This window comes from Lontra canadensis, unplaced genomic scaffold (assembly GCF_010015895.1).
Source record: "Lontra canadensis isolate GAN:19392208 unplaced genomic scaffold, GSC_riverotter_1.0 scaffold13, whole genome shotgun sequence".
Taxonomy (NCBI): domain Eukaryota; kingdom Metazoa; phylum Chordata; class Mammalia; order Carnivora; family Mustelidae; genus Lontra; species Lontra canadensis.
The window spans coordinates 5,350,849-5,369,413 of record NW_022631007.1 but is presented as its reverse complement, the minus strand read 5'-3'; the positions used below and the strand labels follow the sequence as shown (position 1 = coordinate 5,369,413).

Sequence of the window (18,565 nt, the reverse complement as noted above, 5' to 3'; positions counted from 1 at the left end):
TTGGACTTGAGATACCAAAAGTAATTTCGAGAACTGGTGTAAGATTAAGTTGATTTAACTAGTAGCTATCAAGAATCTAGTACATGCAAGATACCTAATGAAATACCTTAAAGAACACACCGTCCAAATGAAGAGGCAAGACAAATCACACAAATACTTAGCCGTGCTGGGAGTGCAGCCATTACTGAAGAGACAGCCAATACATCCAGAGAGACTTCTGTGTTCTTTCTTGCTCCTTCAGTATTTCATTTGAATCAGTTTTCACTTGGAAGAATTTGAAGGGTAGGGAATGAGGAGGAAGGTACATTTTTGTTTTATATTAATTAATAGACTATTTTTCACAGTTTAGGTCTATAAAAAATGTAACAAAGTTCAGAGAGTTTACACATATCCTTTCTTCTCTGCTTACTGTTCCCTGATTATTAATGTCTTGCATTAGTGCATTAGTGTGTTGCATTTGTTACCATTAATGAACCAATATGGATGTATCATTACTAACAGCTGCATTTTACATTGCGATCCACACTGTTGTGTGTGTGTGTATGTGTGTCTGTGTGGTTTTGACAAATGCCTAATATTAGGCATCTGCCATTCCAGTATCATACAGAATAGTTTCACTACCATAAAAATCCCCTGGGTTTCATGTATTCATCACTCCCACTTCCCTCAAACTTCTGAGAGCGACTGGTTTGTTTGTTTTTTACTCTCTCTATAGATTTACCTTTTCCAAAAAGAGTCATACGGTTGAACTCGTATAGCAGGTGGTCATTTCCGACTGGCTTTATTCACTTAGCAATACGTATTTAAGTTTCTTCCATGTCCTTTCATGACTTGGTAACTAACTTATTTTTCCCACTGAATAATATTCCATTTTATGGATGTACCCCAGTTTGTTTATCCATTCCCCTATTAAAGGACGTCTTAGTTGCTTCCAGCTTTTCCCAATTATGTATAAAACTGCTATAATATTAGCATACAGGTTTTGAATGGACAGAAGTTTTCAACTCTTTTGGGTAAACACCAAGGATTTCTGGATCATATCTTAAGGCTATGTTAAGCTTTGTAAGAATCTGTCAAACTGTCTCCCAAAGGGACTGCACCATTTTGCATTCCGACCAGCAATGAGAGTTCTTGCTGCTCCACACCCTTGCACACATTTTTCTTGTGAGTGTTTGGATTTCAGTCATCCAAAGGGTGTGTGGTCGTATCTCATGGTGAATTTTAACTTTCAGTTTCCTGGTGACACATGAGGAGGAGCATCTTTTCATATTCTCATCTGGATTGTTTTCTTACTGCTCGGTTTTCAGAGTTCATTTTTGTGTGTGTGTGTGTGTGTGTGTGTGTGTGTGTGTGTTTTGGATAAAAGTCCTTCATTAGATAGGTGTTTTGCAGATACTTTCTGCTAGTTTGCAGCTTGTCTTTTCATCCTTTTAACCATGTGTGTTGCAGAGCAAAAAGCTTAACATTTGGTGAAGTCCAGCTTACCAGTTTTTTGTTTATTTCTTTCTCATGGATCAAGCTTTTGCTGTTGAATCTAAAAGTTCACTGCCAAACCTACGGTCACATAGATTTCTCCTGTGTTATCTTCCAGATGTTTTATAGCTTCAAGTTTTATTATTAGGTACATTATCCATTTGAGTCAATTTTTGTGAAAGATGCAACATCTGTGTTGAGATTCACTTTTTTTTTTTTTTTTTTTTTGCATGCCAGTGTCCAGTTCTGGTACTGTTTATTGAAAAGAGGACCTTTTCTCCATTGAGTTGTCCTTGGTCCTTTTTCAGTTGGCTGTGCTTGTGAGTCTGCTTCTAGGTCCTTGGTTCTGTGCCGTTGGTCTGTTCTTTCAGCAGGATCATGCCGCCTTGTTCTTGTAGCTTTATCGTAAGTCGTGAAGGCGGGGAGCATCAGGTCGTTAGCTAGAACGCACGGGTTTGAATAGAGCCCACACATGCTTCCATGAAATATGGCCATTTAGATGACGTTCGTTCCCTGGGATTTTAAATCTTTTCTTTGTTCATGAGCACCATCCTGTGACATCTCCTTGGAGCTCCAAATGCTAGGAGATTTTACTTTCTAGTGTCTTTCCCCTGCAGAACAACGTGCAGGCATTGATGGACTTTGGGTAGGAAATTATTCTGACCTAGTCAGGGAAACGGATTTCCTCTTTCTAAACTGTGCCTGCATAAAGTGGATTATATAATAATATACCACACTGAGGGTGGTATGCCTCAGTCCCTTCCGACCCTTGTTGTTACTGGGCAGCCACTTGTGAGCAAGAGTGCATCCTAGACACACGTTGTTTCCATCTTCATCCTTTTCCTGTCTCCACACCCAGCAATCTCAGCTACTGGGGAAAGAGAATACTCTCTCACTATGAAAACCAGAGATGGGAGGCATCCACAGTACTGGTGCCACAGGTGTCAGCCGAGTTGATACAAATGAGAGGGACACATTTGCCCTCGGTTCTCCTGCAGGGGAAGCTCAGGTACCCAGGAAATTCCCTGGGGTGTTTTGGAATGAGAATAATCCCCACAGGCTTCCAAAGCTCAGGAGGATCCCCTTTAGTTCCCAAGAAATAAAATCACCCCAAAAGCCTCCCTGTAACTAAGCTTTAGCCTCCTGCAGTCAGACCAACATGGATACCAGCAGAGCCTGTATCTCCAACAAAACTGGGCTGCGGCATCGTAGGTGAAAACGGAGACACAGAGCAGGAATAGGAGCAGGATCAGTCACTTGAAAATACGATGCCACACTGAGTAGTCGGCAGACGACCCCAAGACGACAGAATTATTGCAGAAAGCAGAAGACAGTTCAACAGTATTTAAACATGTGGCTTCTTGATCATTTCAGAGATAGTGCAGTAATAAATCAATCTTGTCACAAGAAAGGGCTATTTACAAAAATAAGAAAGACTTCTTGGAAATAAGAAAAAAAAATAATTGGGAAAAATTTTTAATCTTAGAAGCACTAACAGGAAAAACATTCCCCAAAATGGAAATAATGATTTAGAAGGGTAAATAATTCTTCCAGGGTGCAAAGCAAAAAAGACCAAGGAAAGGAATTTCTAAAAGAAGAGATGAGACAGAAGGGAGAGACCAAAGAGACCCCATATTCATGAATAGGAGTGCTAGGAAACCAGCAAGCAGATGGAGGATAAGTGAAAACAAAATAAATCCCAAAAGAAAATTTCCCCACGTTTAAGGATTCTGTGAATTCTGACTCAGAATGCCTCACAAATGTTTGGCAGGATTATTGAAAAAGTGGAAACAAATTGAAAAACATATATTTGATTTCTAAGGATAAAATAAGCATTTTCCAAAATAGATACAAAATACAGTTTGCCTGTAAAGGAAAGAGAATCAGACTTCCATCAAAATTCTCAGTTGCAGGCACCTGGGTGGCTCAGTGGGTTAAGCCTCTACCTTTGGCTCAGGTCATGATCCCAGGGTCCTGGGATCGAGCCCCGAGTTGGGCTCTGTGCTCAGCGGGGAGCCTGCTTCCCCCTTTCTCTGCCTGCCTCTCTGCCTACTTGTGATCTCAGTCTCTCTGTCAAATAAATAAAATCTTTAAAAAAATTTTTTTTTAAATTCTCAGTTGCAATACCAAATGCCAAATGCAGTGTAGAGCTACATTGGCAAATTTCTGAGGAAGCCTTTTCTGAGCATTCCCTGAGGACCGGTGGGCCCTCGTCCCTTCTAGTTTAGCTCAGCAATCCACCCAGAGCCTGCCCCCTGCCTGCTGCTTCTCAGTTCGGCATCCCCCATCCCTTGTCTTATGAACAAGGATGAAGGCCACAGATTTAGACCCTTCCGTTTTGTAACCACCTGACCCTCCCTCCTTAGAGCAGAGCCACCCTGAGACTCAGGCTCCTTCCACCATGGGAGGGGGCGCGGTGGGCATCACTATCTTAGCATCTTTCCCTGAAGCCAAGGCTCTGAGCAAAATCAGACACACATTTGACTCCCTCCTCCTAGGTCCCAGTGCCCCCTGGCCTCTGTCCTGCTCTTCCAAAGGTTCCCCCTCTCAGGAATAGAACGGACAGACTCTTCTTTTACTTCCTCTGCTTAACATCCGCCACCTTGCTGGTTCCCATTTCTTGGCTAATCCCTCCTGGTGGGCAAAACTATTTTCTGTAAACTTTAGGAGAATTACTGCTTTGTGGTCACAACCTAGCATTTGATATATTAAGTAGAAGCAAAGGAATTTAGACATGTCTTTGTTTCCAACAGACTTTCAAGCATATTTGCCTATTGTCTTCTTGCAAAATGCCATTTAAATGTCAGAAACTGAAAACTCTTTGTTCATCATTACATTTCTTCTCCACAAATGAATCTTAGTAATTCTCATTTTCCAACATCTCTTTGGTGGCAGATGAACACCTTGGGCTTATATGTGTGGAAAGGTAGAAGGGAAAACCATGTAAATATTTTTTAAAACATTATCTCCATTATGCTACATAATCTTGACAGTTAAACCTGAAGAGTTTTCATAAGGGAGTTAGGAAGCTTAAAGGCAAAAAAAATTTTTTAAACAGCATAATATAAAAATAATCTTAGTAAAATTTTATAGTTCTACTTTCTCTCATGTTCAGTGAAACAAGGTTAAACATTAATAATTGAAAAGATAACAAAATTAATCCCATTTGGAAACTTAAGACTGCTCTTCTAAATAAGTCCTATCAGCAAGAAAATAAAAATTGAATTTACAAGCTCCTTAAAATGGAACAGCAATGGGAATATTAGATATTAACAGCTGAAGAATTTGGCCACTGAAGATAATTCAGGATTCACTGCTTCTATTATTTAATCAGAGACAAAGCGTTCAATTCAAGCACATAATAAAAATAGCCAGAAAACAAAAAAGAAGGAAAAGAAAATAATAAACATAAAACTAGAAATTGATAAATAAACTGAAGTAGAAGTAATGGATAAAATGAAGAGTTTGACCTTTGGTGGGAGTGAGTGAATTAATGACAGATATGTTTTTAGCAAAACAAACTGGTTCTCAGGTTCATCTGAGAATAAATGAAGACCACTGTTAAAGATACAGATTGACCACATATTTAACCTTTGCTCCCTCCTGAAATGCTACAAAAATGAGAGTAAACGTGTTTTTCTTTGTTTGATTTTTGCAGTTCCTCAAGACTATAGGGCCTGTGTTAGGATCACAAAGCAGATGGAAAATGGCAGCTGACTAAGCAGCTCCTTGAAATCCTAATCTGGAAGAGAGAGAATCAAGAAGCAATCTGATTCACACTACAGACCTTTTAACGTCTCAGGAACTGGACATATCAGGAACCTATAAAAGTGGATGAAAAAGTGAAGCTAAAAGCCAGAGAGGATTGGTTTCTAGTATGTTTAAGAAATTAAGCTCCAATAATGCCCTCCCTAGTCTCCACAGAGCCTTTTTACTGTCTCTCTCCCACCCCCCCAAACTGGACTAGAGTTGTTTGTTTTCCTGCAGAGAACAAAATAGAAGGTACCAGAACAAGTTGAATGTGGGGCTGTTTTGCTGAGAACAGGGGAGGTAAATGCAAATTGACACAACGGGTGTGAGACTTTCAGCTTTCTTCCCCAAAGGGGCTCCAAGAACGTTGGCAGTCAGACAGACATCCTGAAGGCAGGATAGACTGGACTCCTCCAGACAGGGAAATGTACCAACCGAGAGAAAAGACACAAAGGTATTGATGTCAGGGGTTTTCCTCAATAAACGGTCCAGCCAGTCTCTCTCAAAGTGAAGACCATGGTTGACAAGTCTCACACAAGCACTCACGGTTTCCAACCAGCTTTTTGGTTTCATGTTCTAACAGCTGAAGAGCAAAGCATATAATATGAGAAACCAAGACAAACAGGGAAAAGCTACTTGGAAGGCACAGTGAAAAGGTACTTTGAAAAGAGCCACCAGTATCTTCAGAGGGCTAAGAGAAGATGCAGTATCTACAGAGTAAGAACGTTGCTCTAAGAAAAAGAGCATTTAGAGAGTAAAGAGGATTTCTTAGAAATTAAAAATACCATCACCAAGTTGAAATACCCAATGGAAGAAGGATTGGAAGATACAGTTGAAGAAATTTTCCAGAAGTAGGGAGAAAACAGGCGAGAAGGATAATGTGTAGGCTGGCCTAGGAGGGAGATCTAAACCAGAGGAATCCCAGGATGTAATGTAGAAGGGAACAAAGACAAGGGAAGGCTATCAAAGGAATAACTCATAAGTGACACAACCACTGAATATACAAGGTTTCAGATGGAAGGCCTTACCAATTGCTCAAAATAGAACCTACCCAAAATACATAATCATGAAATGAAATTTCAGAATGCTGGGAAGGAAAAGAGCATACATGTCTCTGAAGATGATAAGGTTTCACATAGAGACCAAACATCAGAATGAACAGTATTTCTTAACAGCAGCATTGAAAGGACACAATAAAAAAGTACATTCCAAATTCATAGACAAAAGACCATTTCCCAGTAAATATGAGAAATGTTAGTATCAGTAATAAAAAAAAAATTAAAACAGCAATGCCTTTTGTCCATTTTTAGAGTGGAAAAAGTAAAAGTTATTGATCCTGTTCAGTGTTGCTAAAGAAAATAGGAAAACAGGGGTGCCTGGGTGGCTCAGTGGGTTAAGCCGCTGCCTTCGGCTTAGGTCATAATCTCAGGGTCCTGGGATCGATTCCCACATCAGGCTCTCTGCTCAGCAGGGAGCCTGCTTCCCCCTCTCTCTCTGCCTGTCTTTATGCCTACTTGTGATCTCTGTCTGTCAAATAAATAAATAAAATCTTAAAAAAAAAAATAAAAAAGAAAATAGGAAAACAGACTCTGTGCAGTTGTCTGGAACAACTGAAATACCCCAGGGGTCCACACTTACCGGTTGGAAGAACCAAAGGTCACTCTGGTGTCAAATTGTCTCATTCTAGATCTGGTATTGGATGTGGGAGCTAGAAAATCTAACATTTAATTGATTCATCATGGATCCTAACTTAATGTATTTAATACTTTCGACATCCCAAGGATTATGCCCAGGCTTGTGATGATAAGAGTCAATCCTACCCTCAAGGAGACCTAGAGGTTCCTATGAATTTGGGCTTCACTTACCTGATCTATAAGATGAAGGCATTGAGGCTTTAGAGAATTAGATGATTTCTAAAGTGTCTTACAGCCCTACAACATGACATTCTTCAATAGCTAATGTATGTTTTGTGAGCACTATGACACCTAACAAACTTCACATTGCTGTAGCGTGAGGATGCCATGTTTATAGTCTTATTCATAGTTGACAGGCTCCAGGCGGTAAGTGAAGTTCAAGTGATTCATGATTTCCCATCTCTATTCCTCCAACAAAAGGTTGGCCTTGCTGAGCCTTCTGTGATTGGGAGGTACTCTAAGGAGAGAAAGTTTGTGTCAAAATTCTGGCATCCATTGTTTGAGGGAAAAGACCAGTCTTCCCTAAAGTCTGTATAATGCTAATTTCCAAAGTATCATGGGGTATATCCAGTGAGAATTTGAGAATCAGGTAATTCCTTTATTTTACCTATTCTCATTCCAGTGGAAATCCACCTAGGAGGTGCCTGGGTGGCTCAGTTGGTTAGGTGTCTGCCTTTGGTTCAAGTCACGATCCCAGAGTCTTGGGATCTGGCCTAGTGTTTCCTGCGCAGTGAGAGGTCTGCTTGTCCCTCTCCCTCTGCCCCTCCCCAAGTCGTGTTCTCTTAGGTGTACACTTGTTCTCTCTCTCAAATAAAATAAAATCTTAAAAAAAAAAAAAAAAATATATATATATATAGTGTGTGTGTGTATGTATATATATGTATATATATATAGACACACACTAAGGGAAATGAATGGTAAGCATTTTTCATAAGTTCAGAAGTGTTCCTTGTTGGCATATTTATTTAAAGAGATTCTAGCATGCGACTAAAATATTTCTGGTACTTAAATAGATGAAAAACTCTGCTAGGTCTTTTAACGATAAGGCTATAAAAACCTATTTAAGAGAATTTTAAGTGGCATTTTAAAAAAGGCAAACATTATATTCAAAAAAAATCCAAAACATGGGTAAAGCTGAAGATTTTGAAATTTACATTTTGTATTTTCATAATTTTGGTTACAGAGTAAGCATATCATTTAAAAAATATAGAAACAGGAAAGGTGTTTATTTGGGGAAAGAATATTCCCTTTCAGCAGTGTTTCTCGAAGTTTCTTGGAATTACCTGTGATGCTTGCTAAAAAGCCCTGCTTTCAGGACTTTTCCTCATACCACTAAATTAGAAAATGCAGAGTGGGCCTGGGAATTTTCACTTTTAACAATAGCTACAAGGTTTTCTATTGTTCACAAAAATGTGAAGCCAACTTCTTAAAACACTACGTTTGTATGTCAATGTCCTGGGTGTCTGGCATTTGTACATATTAGAGTTTGTATCTACATGTCATTTTTTTTAAATGAAGATACTTTTGAATCACTGTATAATGTTTGCATATTTTATTTTACATGTAATATATCTTGGGCATTTATTTTAAGGTATCAAAATATATGCATGTATTTGTATATATATGTGCATGTGGATATATTTATATCTCTACATGTGTGTATACAAGTATACTATACAGTTGTACACACACACACACACACACACAAAATATTTGTGAAATTTCTTATTCTGCCATGAAGTTCTGTCAGGAGCTTGAGTGTCTGTGAGTGAGACTCTCAATAGTGAGCAATGACATACCAAGGGAGGAGCGTGTGAGGCAAGGTCAGAACCAAGAGCCCCATCTTGGCTAGCATTGAAGACTGAATTGGGGATTTGCCCTGGGGAGGCTGCACTCCATTTCTTCACACTTCTATGAAGCATGGGGAAGGCTTGGGTTGAGAATATAAAGCCCTTCATGAGAGCAGCAGGCAAATTGTCTTGAATGGCACAGTGAATATCAGAAATATGGAGGTTAAAACAGAGGGAATCCTGGTGGGGCTTGGCGGGCTGAAAATTTGTGATTTAACATAGTCAATAATAAGAAGCCACTGACATTTTGAAGTGGGACACATCAGATCCTGGAAAAGAATTGGATAATAAGTCTAAGTCAATTAGAAAAAAACAATTAGAATAAAAATTAATCAAAATATCCCTTATAGAACTGTAGTTTGGATTTTTCCAAAGTATTTGGACAAAGTGTTTGGTCCTAGAACATCACTACTCTTGCCACTCTTACATGATTCACTCTTATTCTCTCAAATCATACTCTCTAGTTAAAAATGTAGCAACTTGAGTCTAGTTTCTGATTTTAAATTTTAAGCTTCAAGTTGACTGCATAAAAAAGCAGATAGAGAAATTTAAATTGGTATAACATTTAATGTTTTAAAATAATGAGTTTCTCTGTACAGTGTCTCAACTAATATATGCAACATGGTTTTTACTTAAAACACAGAATGATACATGAAATTCACTTAAAGATGAATATTCTTCCCCATTGAGCCTTGTCAACAAACGTATAACTTGATTTAACAAAAATAGCCCATTATAGCATTGTTGAGTATTTGCTATATTTTGGAGGAAGTAAGAGTGGATCATGGGAAGAGCATTTGTTATCAATTTACAAACCAAGTTTTAATGTGATTTCCCCCAAGACAGAGGTTTAACCTGTGTTAACTTAAATATGAAACTTTGGGCCAAACTGATTGGCCCAATCAATCTCTCACTCCAGTTTTCTTTCATGAGTGGGTGTGTGTGTGTGTGTGTGTGTGTGTTGTCAACATTTTTTAAAATTGAATTTATATGCCTTTTGTGGAGCCTGAATTTTCCTGTTTTACTGTACTTGGCACCATGATCTATTTTCATACACAGGGTTACCTGATACATTTATATAAGATGTTTGACCTCTGAAGTCTGTAGCTCCTGAAATAAGATCTATTCCAACTCCAAAAATTATAGTAAATAGGCACTTGTTGAATCCACCAGGGGTCAGCACACAGCATTATCACTCCACTATCAGTGTGTTAAACCAAAAAAAAAAAAAAAAGAAAAGCCAAATACCTTTTGAAACTTGCGTATGCCTGTAAAAAAAAAAAAAAAAAAAAAAATTCTTTTCGGGCCATTTGTCATAATTGCTTGCTTTGAACTACTTTGATCCTTCCCTCTAAGGACCAGGAACTCAGTAGCCATTAACTCTGATTTCTAGTCAAGATAACCCATAAATTAACCTCTTAACTCATCCCCTTTGTTTCAAACCCATAGCAAAGACAGGCATAAAAAAGAAAAACTGTTAAGATGGATTGAAAACAAAATACATTATTTCAGAGACCAGGAATGGATCAGAAATGCAATGGTAGGAATGGAGTGAAAGCCACGCAAAGACCTGCACTGAAGTAATTATTAAAGGATATCTTCATTCAGTAGAAAGAAAAAGGAGCCTAGAGGGATGGTATGGATACAGAAAATGAGGAAGCAGGAAAATTGACAAAGTGTAAGCAAATTTTTATTAACTATAAAAAATTTTTATTTTTTTTGTTTCAAAAATGCAAAACTCAAATTCTAGATAACAATAAATTGAAGAGAAAATGTCCACAAAAGTTAAAATATGCTGAAGGCTTTTTTGCTATTGCTTTTCAGAAAAAAAAAATTACTGAGCATTTTGGATTATTAGAAAAATGTATGGTCTAATATGTATGTTAAGAAAATAAAGATAAGTGGTCAAAAAATGAAAACACTGTCACTAGTTTCCTAACCATGAAGGGAGGAGTACAGAAAGCTTTCCTGGTTCAAGAGCATGCAGAAAAGGGGGAAGAAAAGAAACAAAGACAAATGACAGTGAACAGAACATCAAAAATCAAGAGAGTAGAAGTAATTTTAAATTACTTCTTTTAAATACTTTTAAATCAATAAATCAAAATTAAGTACTTTTAATTAATAATCAAATCAAGTACTTTTAAATCAATAATCCAAAAATTTGAACCCGGAGTAAACTCTCTGTAAAAAAATAAGAGAATACATGATGAAATCAAAATGTAAAAATCTAGTCATAGTCTTATAGAATGTATGCACAAATTAAAACCACCCAGATAAGCTAAAACTAAAGAGGTAGAAAAACCTGACCCATACAATTAATAAAAAGAATAACCCTGGGGTTCCTGGCTGGCTCAGTCACTCGAGCATGAGACTGTTGATCTTGGGGTTGTAAGTTCGAGCCCCACATTGGGTATAGAGATTACTTAAAAATTAAACCTTAAAAAAATAACCCTAGGAATGGCAGTAATCAATTTCATACAAAATATAATTTATGGCAAAACATATGGATAAAGAAGGAAAGTACTCAGTAATAAAAGGGGTATATGGCACTTAGGAGCTTGTATATACAAAAAAAAAACAAAAAACAAAAAACAAAAAAAAAACGCCTTGAAATCCAGGAGGCAAAAATTAACTGGACATAAGGAGTGGACAAACCTATCATCATCATATTGGAGGATATTAGCATATCCCTACAAGGCACTGATTGGTTACATTTCTTTATAAGTGTCAGGGTGTAGAATTAAAGAATAAAATTAATTAAGTTGATTATACCATTATTTTCAAAAATATCTTTAACAGTTGATAATATAATAGGTAGTGAAGTCTAAACACATTTTAAATAAATATATTTATAACACAGACCACACTCAATCTCTGGCTACACTGAAATTAGACAAGAGCTCACAAATAAAAGATAGCAAAAATAAATAAATAATAAATAGAAGTACAAATAAAAATCTGCACACACATTTGGAAACCCGATAATGCTCTCTGAATAATTTGTGAATTAATTTTAAAATAGGTCATAAAACGGCAGCATACTTAAAACCAGAATGATAAAAAATTTGATAACAAAAACAGGTATTAGAGACACATTTTGTAGATGTAAAATATGTTTTGGAGAAGAAGTTCTGAAAACAAATGAGTAGAGCACTAACCTCAGGAAGTTGGCAAAAGAGCAGTAAATATAGAGAGAGTGGAAGGCAGGAACTTTCAAGAGCGGGAGCAGAAAGTAATAAAGTGTAAAAGGAAGAAATAATATCACCAAAATCAAAGTCCAGTGTTTTCACTAAATTAAGACAATAGAAAATTATTAGAGTAAAAGCATATACACAGAAGCACTGTTAGGAATGAAAGAAAGGACAGAACTGTAGTTTCACTGGGGATTTTGAAAACCACATGTGAACATTTAAAACCTTGATAAAATATTTTCTTTTCTAAAAAAAGCATAAATTTCAAAAACTGACCCAAGAAGAAATAAGCCAATAGCTATGCCAGAAATTGAGTTAGTAATCAAAAGATTCTCCTGACAGCCTCCTTTACCCTTTCAAAAAATAAAACCCACCAAGCCAGATGATTTTCCATAGGTGGGAGGAGTCTTACCAAACTTTCAAGGAGCATTTATTCTCTCTTATTAAATGATTTCAGAAAGAGAGAGAAAGAAGTCGGCCAACTAATTTTATGAGGCTAATATAACCTCAGTTGCAAACAGGGTAAGAATAGCACAAGAAAAGAAAATCATAGGCAAATTACATGTATGATTTGGATGCAAAAATCCTAATTAAAATACTTGCAAACCAAATTCAGAATTATATATATCTAAGAGGCCAAAGTAGAAACTTGAGTGCTTTTTTTGACCTGCCCTCAGAAGTCACTCGGCAGTTTTCTCTGGGTTTTGCACGCCAGCCCCCAAGTGCAGGAGACACTTGCACAAAGATCTAGCTTCTCCATCACAGCAGGTAGCAAGGACCACTGGGGACCACCCTGGAGGCTGGCTGCCACAACCAAGTCCCATTACCCCCTGTAAGACATTAAAGGACTACATAGTGTACTCGCATCTCTAAGAAGTGCCACTGTAAAATATTTAACTTTTTTTAAGCCCAGTGTTTGTTTAATCCACAGCTGTTTGACGACTGGAACCTTTTATTCACCAAACACCTACTAATTCCTGTACAGTGCTCTTTGGAAAATGCTGCTTTCGGCTGTTTAGTTAAGGGGAGTATCATGAGAGAACACTCTAAAAATTTGTTAACTTTCTGAATGTTCCACATGTAACAGAACATCTAATTTATTTCTTGAGGCTCATTTGTGAAAGCCCAACGGTAAGTGATGTGGCTTCCCTTTCTTTCAGGTTGTCAGTGGTTCATCCCTTTTAAAGTCCACCTTGGGTAGGACTCTTTAGCCTCCAGGTCTGGAAGGGAGTGCTGGGGGTGGGAGGCCGTCGGGAGGTGGGGGGTGGTTGGAGGAAGCATTACCAGGGTCTTCTGGAACTGGGTGGGAAATAGAGTCCGAAACTGCTAGGATCCCATGATTCCAACTTAATTAATGCCTTTGAGTTCTCCCTTCCCATTCTGTCTCGCATCTGCTTTAAAATGTATCAGCACTTTGAAGGACAAGCTGGGTGGTCCTCCCCTTACCACATGATGTCACTGTAGGAAAATTAATAACCCCCAGTGAGGCTGGCCGTGCCTTTCATATGTGTAACATATCCAAGACTTACCCTATTGAAACAAGTAACCCCTAAAATTAGCTGTCTCCAATTTAGTGCACATTGGACTTGCGATCATCTCAGGAACCACACCTACCCGGCTCCGATTGAAACTCACCCCCTTCGGGGAAGATTTCCGGCGCGAGGGAGAGAACAGCCAAAGGGTTAGGGGATATCTCTGGGTCAAACCTGCAAGACAGCAAACGCAAGGAAGGGCTGAAACCCGAAACTTCTAAAATGGATTTTAAAAAATCAAGTGTCATGATTAACAAAAGAACTTTTGGGGAATAATTTTTCTCTTGGAAACCCGAGCCTGCCTCAGCTGCTAAGGGGAAGCAATGGGAATGCTGGAGTCTGCCCAGTATCTGGGTGGGAAGGAAGGACAGCAGGAGCCTGACACAGGACAGACTCGAAGGAGGGAAGGAGGGAGGAGACCAGCCTTAACCTGCACAAGTGTGCAACTCGGGGGGGTTCCCTGTGGCGCTGTTAGGACTTGGTGCTGTGTGCCCTGAAGTGTCCTCCCAGGCTTGGAGGCTCCGGGAGGACGGCGAGAAAGGGGAAAAAACGGACATGGCATTGACTTTCACGTTTCAGAGGAGAGGGAGAGCGGTGAACTGCCCGAGAGTTCAGAGGAGGGGGCTTGCTGCCAGAGGGGTCCGGACGCCGGGTGCTGCCCGGGCTACCTGCGGGGTCCGGGGTAGCGCTGAAGCCTGCGGTACCCGCGCTCGCGGCCAGCGGAGGCGGGGACAAGACGTGGAAAGGCTGGCGCCAGAGCAGGACCCGAGGGCTCCGCGGTGACTGCGGGCTACCAGGAGCCGCAGGTGGTTCTACAGGAGAGGCGCAGGGATGATACCTGCGATTAGTAAGAAATTCATCATTATAAAAAGGAGAACGGCCGGCCTACTGAACTGGCTGAGCGCCAACCAGAGGGAGTGCTGGGTTCATGCTTGGGGCTCCGCGCCTCCAGGAAGCCTTCCGAGACGGAGCCCCTCCGCCGCGGGCTCCATCCGGGCCTGGGTGAATCGGGTGCCCGGGCGGCCTCGGCTCGGCGGGGCCCTGGCTCTCGGTCTTGCGCGGGACGAGGGTCTCGGCAGCCTCAGGAGGTCACTGCGAACAGGCGCGGGGACCTGGGCGCGGCGCGGTACCAGTGAGGTGGGTGCCGGGCGGCACAGCCCCTCGGGCCGAGGACAGCGCCGAGCGACCGCGGCCTCTGCCCCAGCGGAGCGGGTCGAGGGGCGCACCCGCCCGTCCTGTGCCCGGGGTTCGGGGCGGCGTTTCCCGGGACGCGGGCGGGTCGCGGAGGGCACGGATGGAGTTGGCCGGGGCGGGCAGCCTGGACCGGGTCGCGCCTTGCAAGACCCCCGCCGCGCCGCGGGTTCCCGGTCTGGGCGCTGGGACGCGCGCGCGTCCGCGGGAGAGACGGGCTGGAGGCGGGCGGGGGCGACTGGCCTGGCTTCCCCTCGGATTCCGTCTGGCCTGCAGGATGCTGGGGTGCCCGCCCCTTTTCGCTTCTCTGTCGCCGGCGCTGCGTCCGGGGTCTCGGCCTTTGTCTCACCGCCCTAGGTATTCCGATTTCTGAACCCCGACACCCAATCTTTGGCTTCGCAGTTTGAATTCCCCTGAGAACCACCTCCTCCACCCTGTCCCCATCCGTGACAGCACGAAACGGTCACTTCGCGCCTTACACAAACACAGAGCCCTGCCCAGACCCCGCCCTGACCTCTCCGCTCCACCGTCAGGAAAAGATCCAGTAACAGAGTTAGACACCAGGTTCTCCAAGTGGTTCTCAAACTGGGCCCATGAGTCCTATTCTATGGCCCATCCCTCTTTTTTCCCCCCCGAGCAGTTAGGACTTTTCTCCGAAAACCTTTTCCCTTCTTTCCTCTCTTTGTATTAAAAGGTGAGTAGTGATGCCAGCGCTCTTGGAGAGTACCAGTTAAAGGGTGGGTGGCTGGGGTGAAGGCCACAGGCATCTGAACAAAGGGTCCCCAGCGGCAGGTAGCCACCTGGACAGAATAGAGCCTGACCCTCAGAGTCACGGCGGTACCAAGGCGGGGTGGGGGGTGGGGGGTGTGTCTCCTCTCCCTTCTAACTGGGTTTGATCAGGTTTTGCTTTATCAAGGCCACATTGTTACAGCTTACTTAGGTAATGATGAGGCAATGAAAAACAAACGGTGAGTTTGCTATTTGCAGGGTGGGGAGGGGGACGGGGGCGGGGGTAGTAATACCTCAGAGAATACAGGCTGAGGTTAGAGGCCAACTGCTCCTGGTGCCCACTGTGACTTTTCTGGTAAGAAGTAAACTGTGGGAGTGAGGAATAGCTTATCCTTCAAATCTTGACACTAATCAACAGTGATTAAGTTCAAATGAGTGGGTTGAGTAGCTGGGGAATGTCAAGTGTGGCAGGCCTTTGACAAGCAAACATAATGCAGGATTGTCACTATGTCACAGCCTGAAGCTGGAGATTATTGGGCAAAAGAACAAGAGAAATAAGCGGGGGTGGGGGGTGGGGAGTGGGGGGGACCCCAAAAGCATCAAAAGTTGAACCGAGAAGTGAAGAAAGGCAGTTCTGTGTAAACCTCATTCAAGAATTATCACTTTAATGGGTAGTTGCTTACAAGCTAGAGATGGGAAATGTTTCTGGCTTTAATACTGAACCAGACAAAAATATTTACTAGACTGACTGAGGATACTGATTCTCTCTTCTCTCTTCCTTAGGTTACAACCTTGTAGGGGAACATGGCAGTTGGAGTTAAAAACACAAAACAAAACAAAACCCCACTTTGAATCCTAATCACACCTTTCCATGCTGCATGGGAGGCAGGATAACTATTGATTTACAGAGCCTCTGCTAGTTTCTCGGCTAAATAGGATTGTGTGAGAATTAAATGAGACACCAGGCCCAGTTACACCTGGTAGATGCTATTAATAAATAGAATAGTCATTACTAAAATTACTGTTCCTGACAATAAGCTATTTTTGTAGAAATCACGCTATGGCTTTAGTAGACACTCAATAAATAATAATAAAAAAGCAAATGAATGACCCTACTTTGTAAGTACTACCATGTCTTATCTTTAGTCCCCGACTTTCAGTTTTATCCTCAAGACAATATTACACAGATGAGGGGTGCCTGGGTGGCTCAGTGGGTTAAGCTTGTGACTTCCGCAGGTCATGATCTCAGGGCCTGGGGTGGAGCCCTGAGCCCCGCAACGGGCTCTCTGCTCAGCAGGGAGCCTGCTTCCCCCTCTCTCTCTGCCTGCCCCTCTGCCTACTTGTGATCTCTCTGTCAAATAAATAAACAAAATCTTTTTTAAAAAATTACACAGATGAAAATATTGGCATTGTCTTAGTTTTGATTTGTTCTATTGACGAACAATAGAAAAGTCTACAGACTGGGCATAAATGAGCTGGTGGGACTCTGACATCAAAGGTCTAGTCCACTAAACCAAACAAAAGAATGTGAAGGGGGCATAGTCAAGAGTGGGAAAGAGCCACATCTCCTGCAAAGTCTGTTTTAATTTAGGGTGCTTCCCAATTTTTATTGTCATTCTCAAGGTCAGCGTCCAGCCTTCCTAGGAGGCAAAAGTGCTTTGGAATGTTCGAAAGAAGTGGAGAATATTCTTCTAGTCCCTGGAAACCCTACCTCTCAGGGGATGATGGGGGTGGGGGAAGAGAGAATAATTAAATAGTAAGTAAGTTAATATTGCTCTCATTCTGCTAGCAGGGGCCAGGTGGCGGGATTTACATTACAAAGGTTGAATTTCCATTATGAAGAAGCCCTTTAGGTATTTTATAACTAAATCCTCTTAGGCAAAGACTTGTAAAGACTTGCCTTGACTAAATGTCCTTTATAAAGCATCCCAGTTCCACATAAAAGGGAAGGAACAGTTCAAATGCTATTGCTATTGAACAGTTCAAATGCTATTGCATTATGCTATGCATCCAAACGGATGCTGTTTGGAGCTGAATCTCCCAGGATTGGTGGCCGAGAAGGAGACCGGTGGAGAGGGCTGTGCTGTGAGTGACAGTAGCGACTTCTCTATCTCCGTGAGGGCTCCTGTTGTTGTGGCCCATGGGAGAGTCTGCACTGGGGATCAGAATTAGCTCCTAAGTCAGAAGAGGGCAGGGGGAGAGGAACTGGCTGCTGTGAAGGAAACTTCAAGCCTCGGACAGGATTTTAGTGTAATGCAAGGAGCAAAAGCTGGGGAAGAAAGACCGGGTTCCAAATAAAGGGAGTCCGTGTGTTTTCGGGGGCAGCTCCAGAATTTTCGGTGTGGGAGACGGTTTGAGGCGGCCACTGCTTTCGACACCTAAGAGTCTCTGTCTGGAAGATCTCTGGGGGGCAAATGCTGATTTTACTTAGACTGCACATTCATCTGACTCGGTTGGTCTGGACAAAAGGGATGGAGGAACTAACACACGATCCTGCTCGACCACTGCTTGTACTCTTTATATCGTTTTGATTGCCAAAAAAAAAAAAAAAAAAAGTTTTTGCAAAAATGGGGTTTTATGGTAAACCTCCCACAGAAACCCAGCTGCCTTTACAGAGGCCATAAAAGAATCAAGGTCGCTGACAGAGAACGAAAAGACCCACCCAGGAACCAGGTTTGCGTAGGAGTCTTGTGTTACCTGCCATTGTGGGGACTTCGAGGTTTTTTGTTCTATTCCCCGGCTGCTGCTGCTCACCAAGGCCATCCATCTTCTTTCTGGAGTCTCCTTGACATCCACTGTCTGTCCCTGTGTTTGCCATTTACACCTCCCTAGAAAGCATACCCAACTGGTCCAATTTAAAGTTTCCATGAAGCCAAGAGAGGAGTTCGCTTCTCAGAGGTTGCAGAGGAGGGAGTCACGCTGGAAGAACTGTCCAGGACTGCTTCTCTCAGCGGGTGTCTCTAGGAGGCACCTCCAGAGAAGGTGATCTCCAGGACACAGGCTGTTTTCTGCTCCAGGTGCAGGAGCACGAGGCCGAGGGAATGGCTCACATCACCTTTGTCTCAGCACTCTCCGAACAACGAACAACGTGTGGACAGGAAAAGGGCCTCAGGGGGTATGTGAAACAAGCTCTTCAAGAACAAGCTTGCGAGTCA

General features: G+C 41.8%; 1 long non-coding RNA gene across 1 annotated transcript; it reads right to left on the bottom strand.

Moving 5' to 3' along the window:
- Positions 1-5,064: 5,064 nt before the first annotated feature.
- On the bottom strand, positions 5,065-17,885 carry LOC116867700. Its single transcript, XR_004382647.1, has 3 exons — positions 17,875-17,885; positions 16,868-16,870; positions 5,065-5,150 (listed from the first exon to the last, which is right to left on the bottom strand). It is a non-coding gene; the product is annotated as an uncharacterized LOC116867700 (long non-coding RNA).
- Between the last annotated feature and the right edge of the window lie 680 nt (positions 17,886-18,565).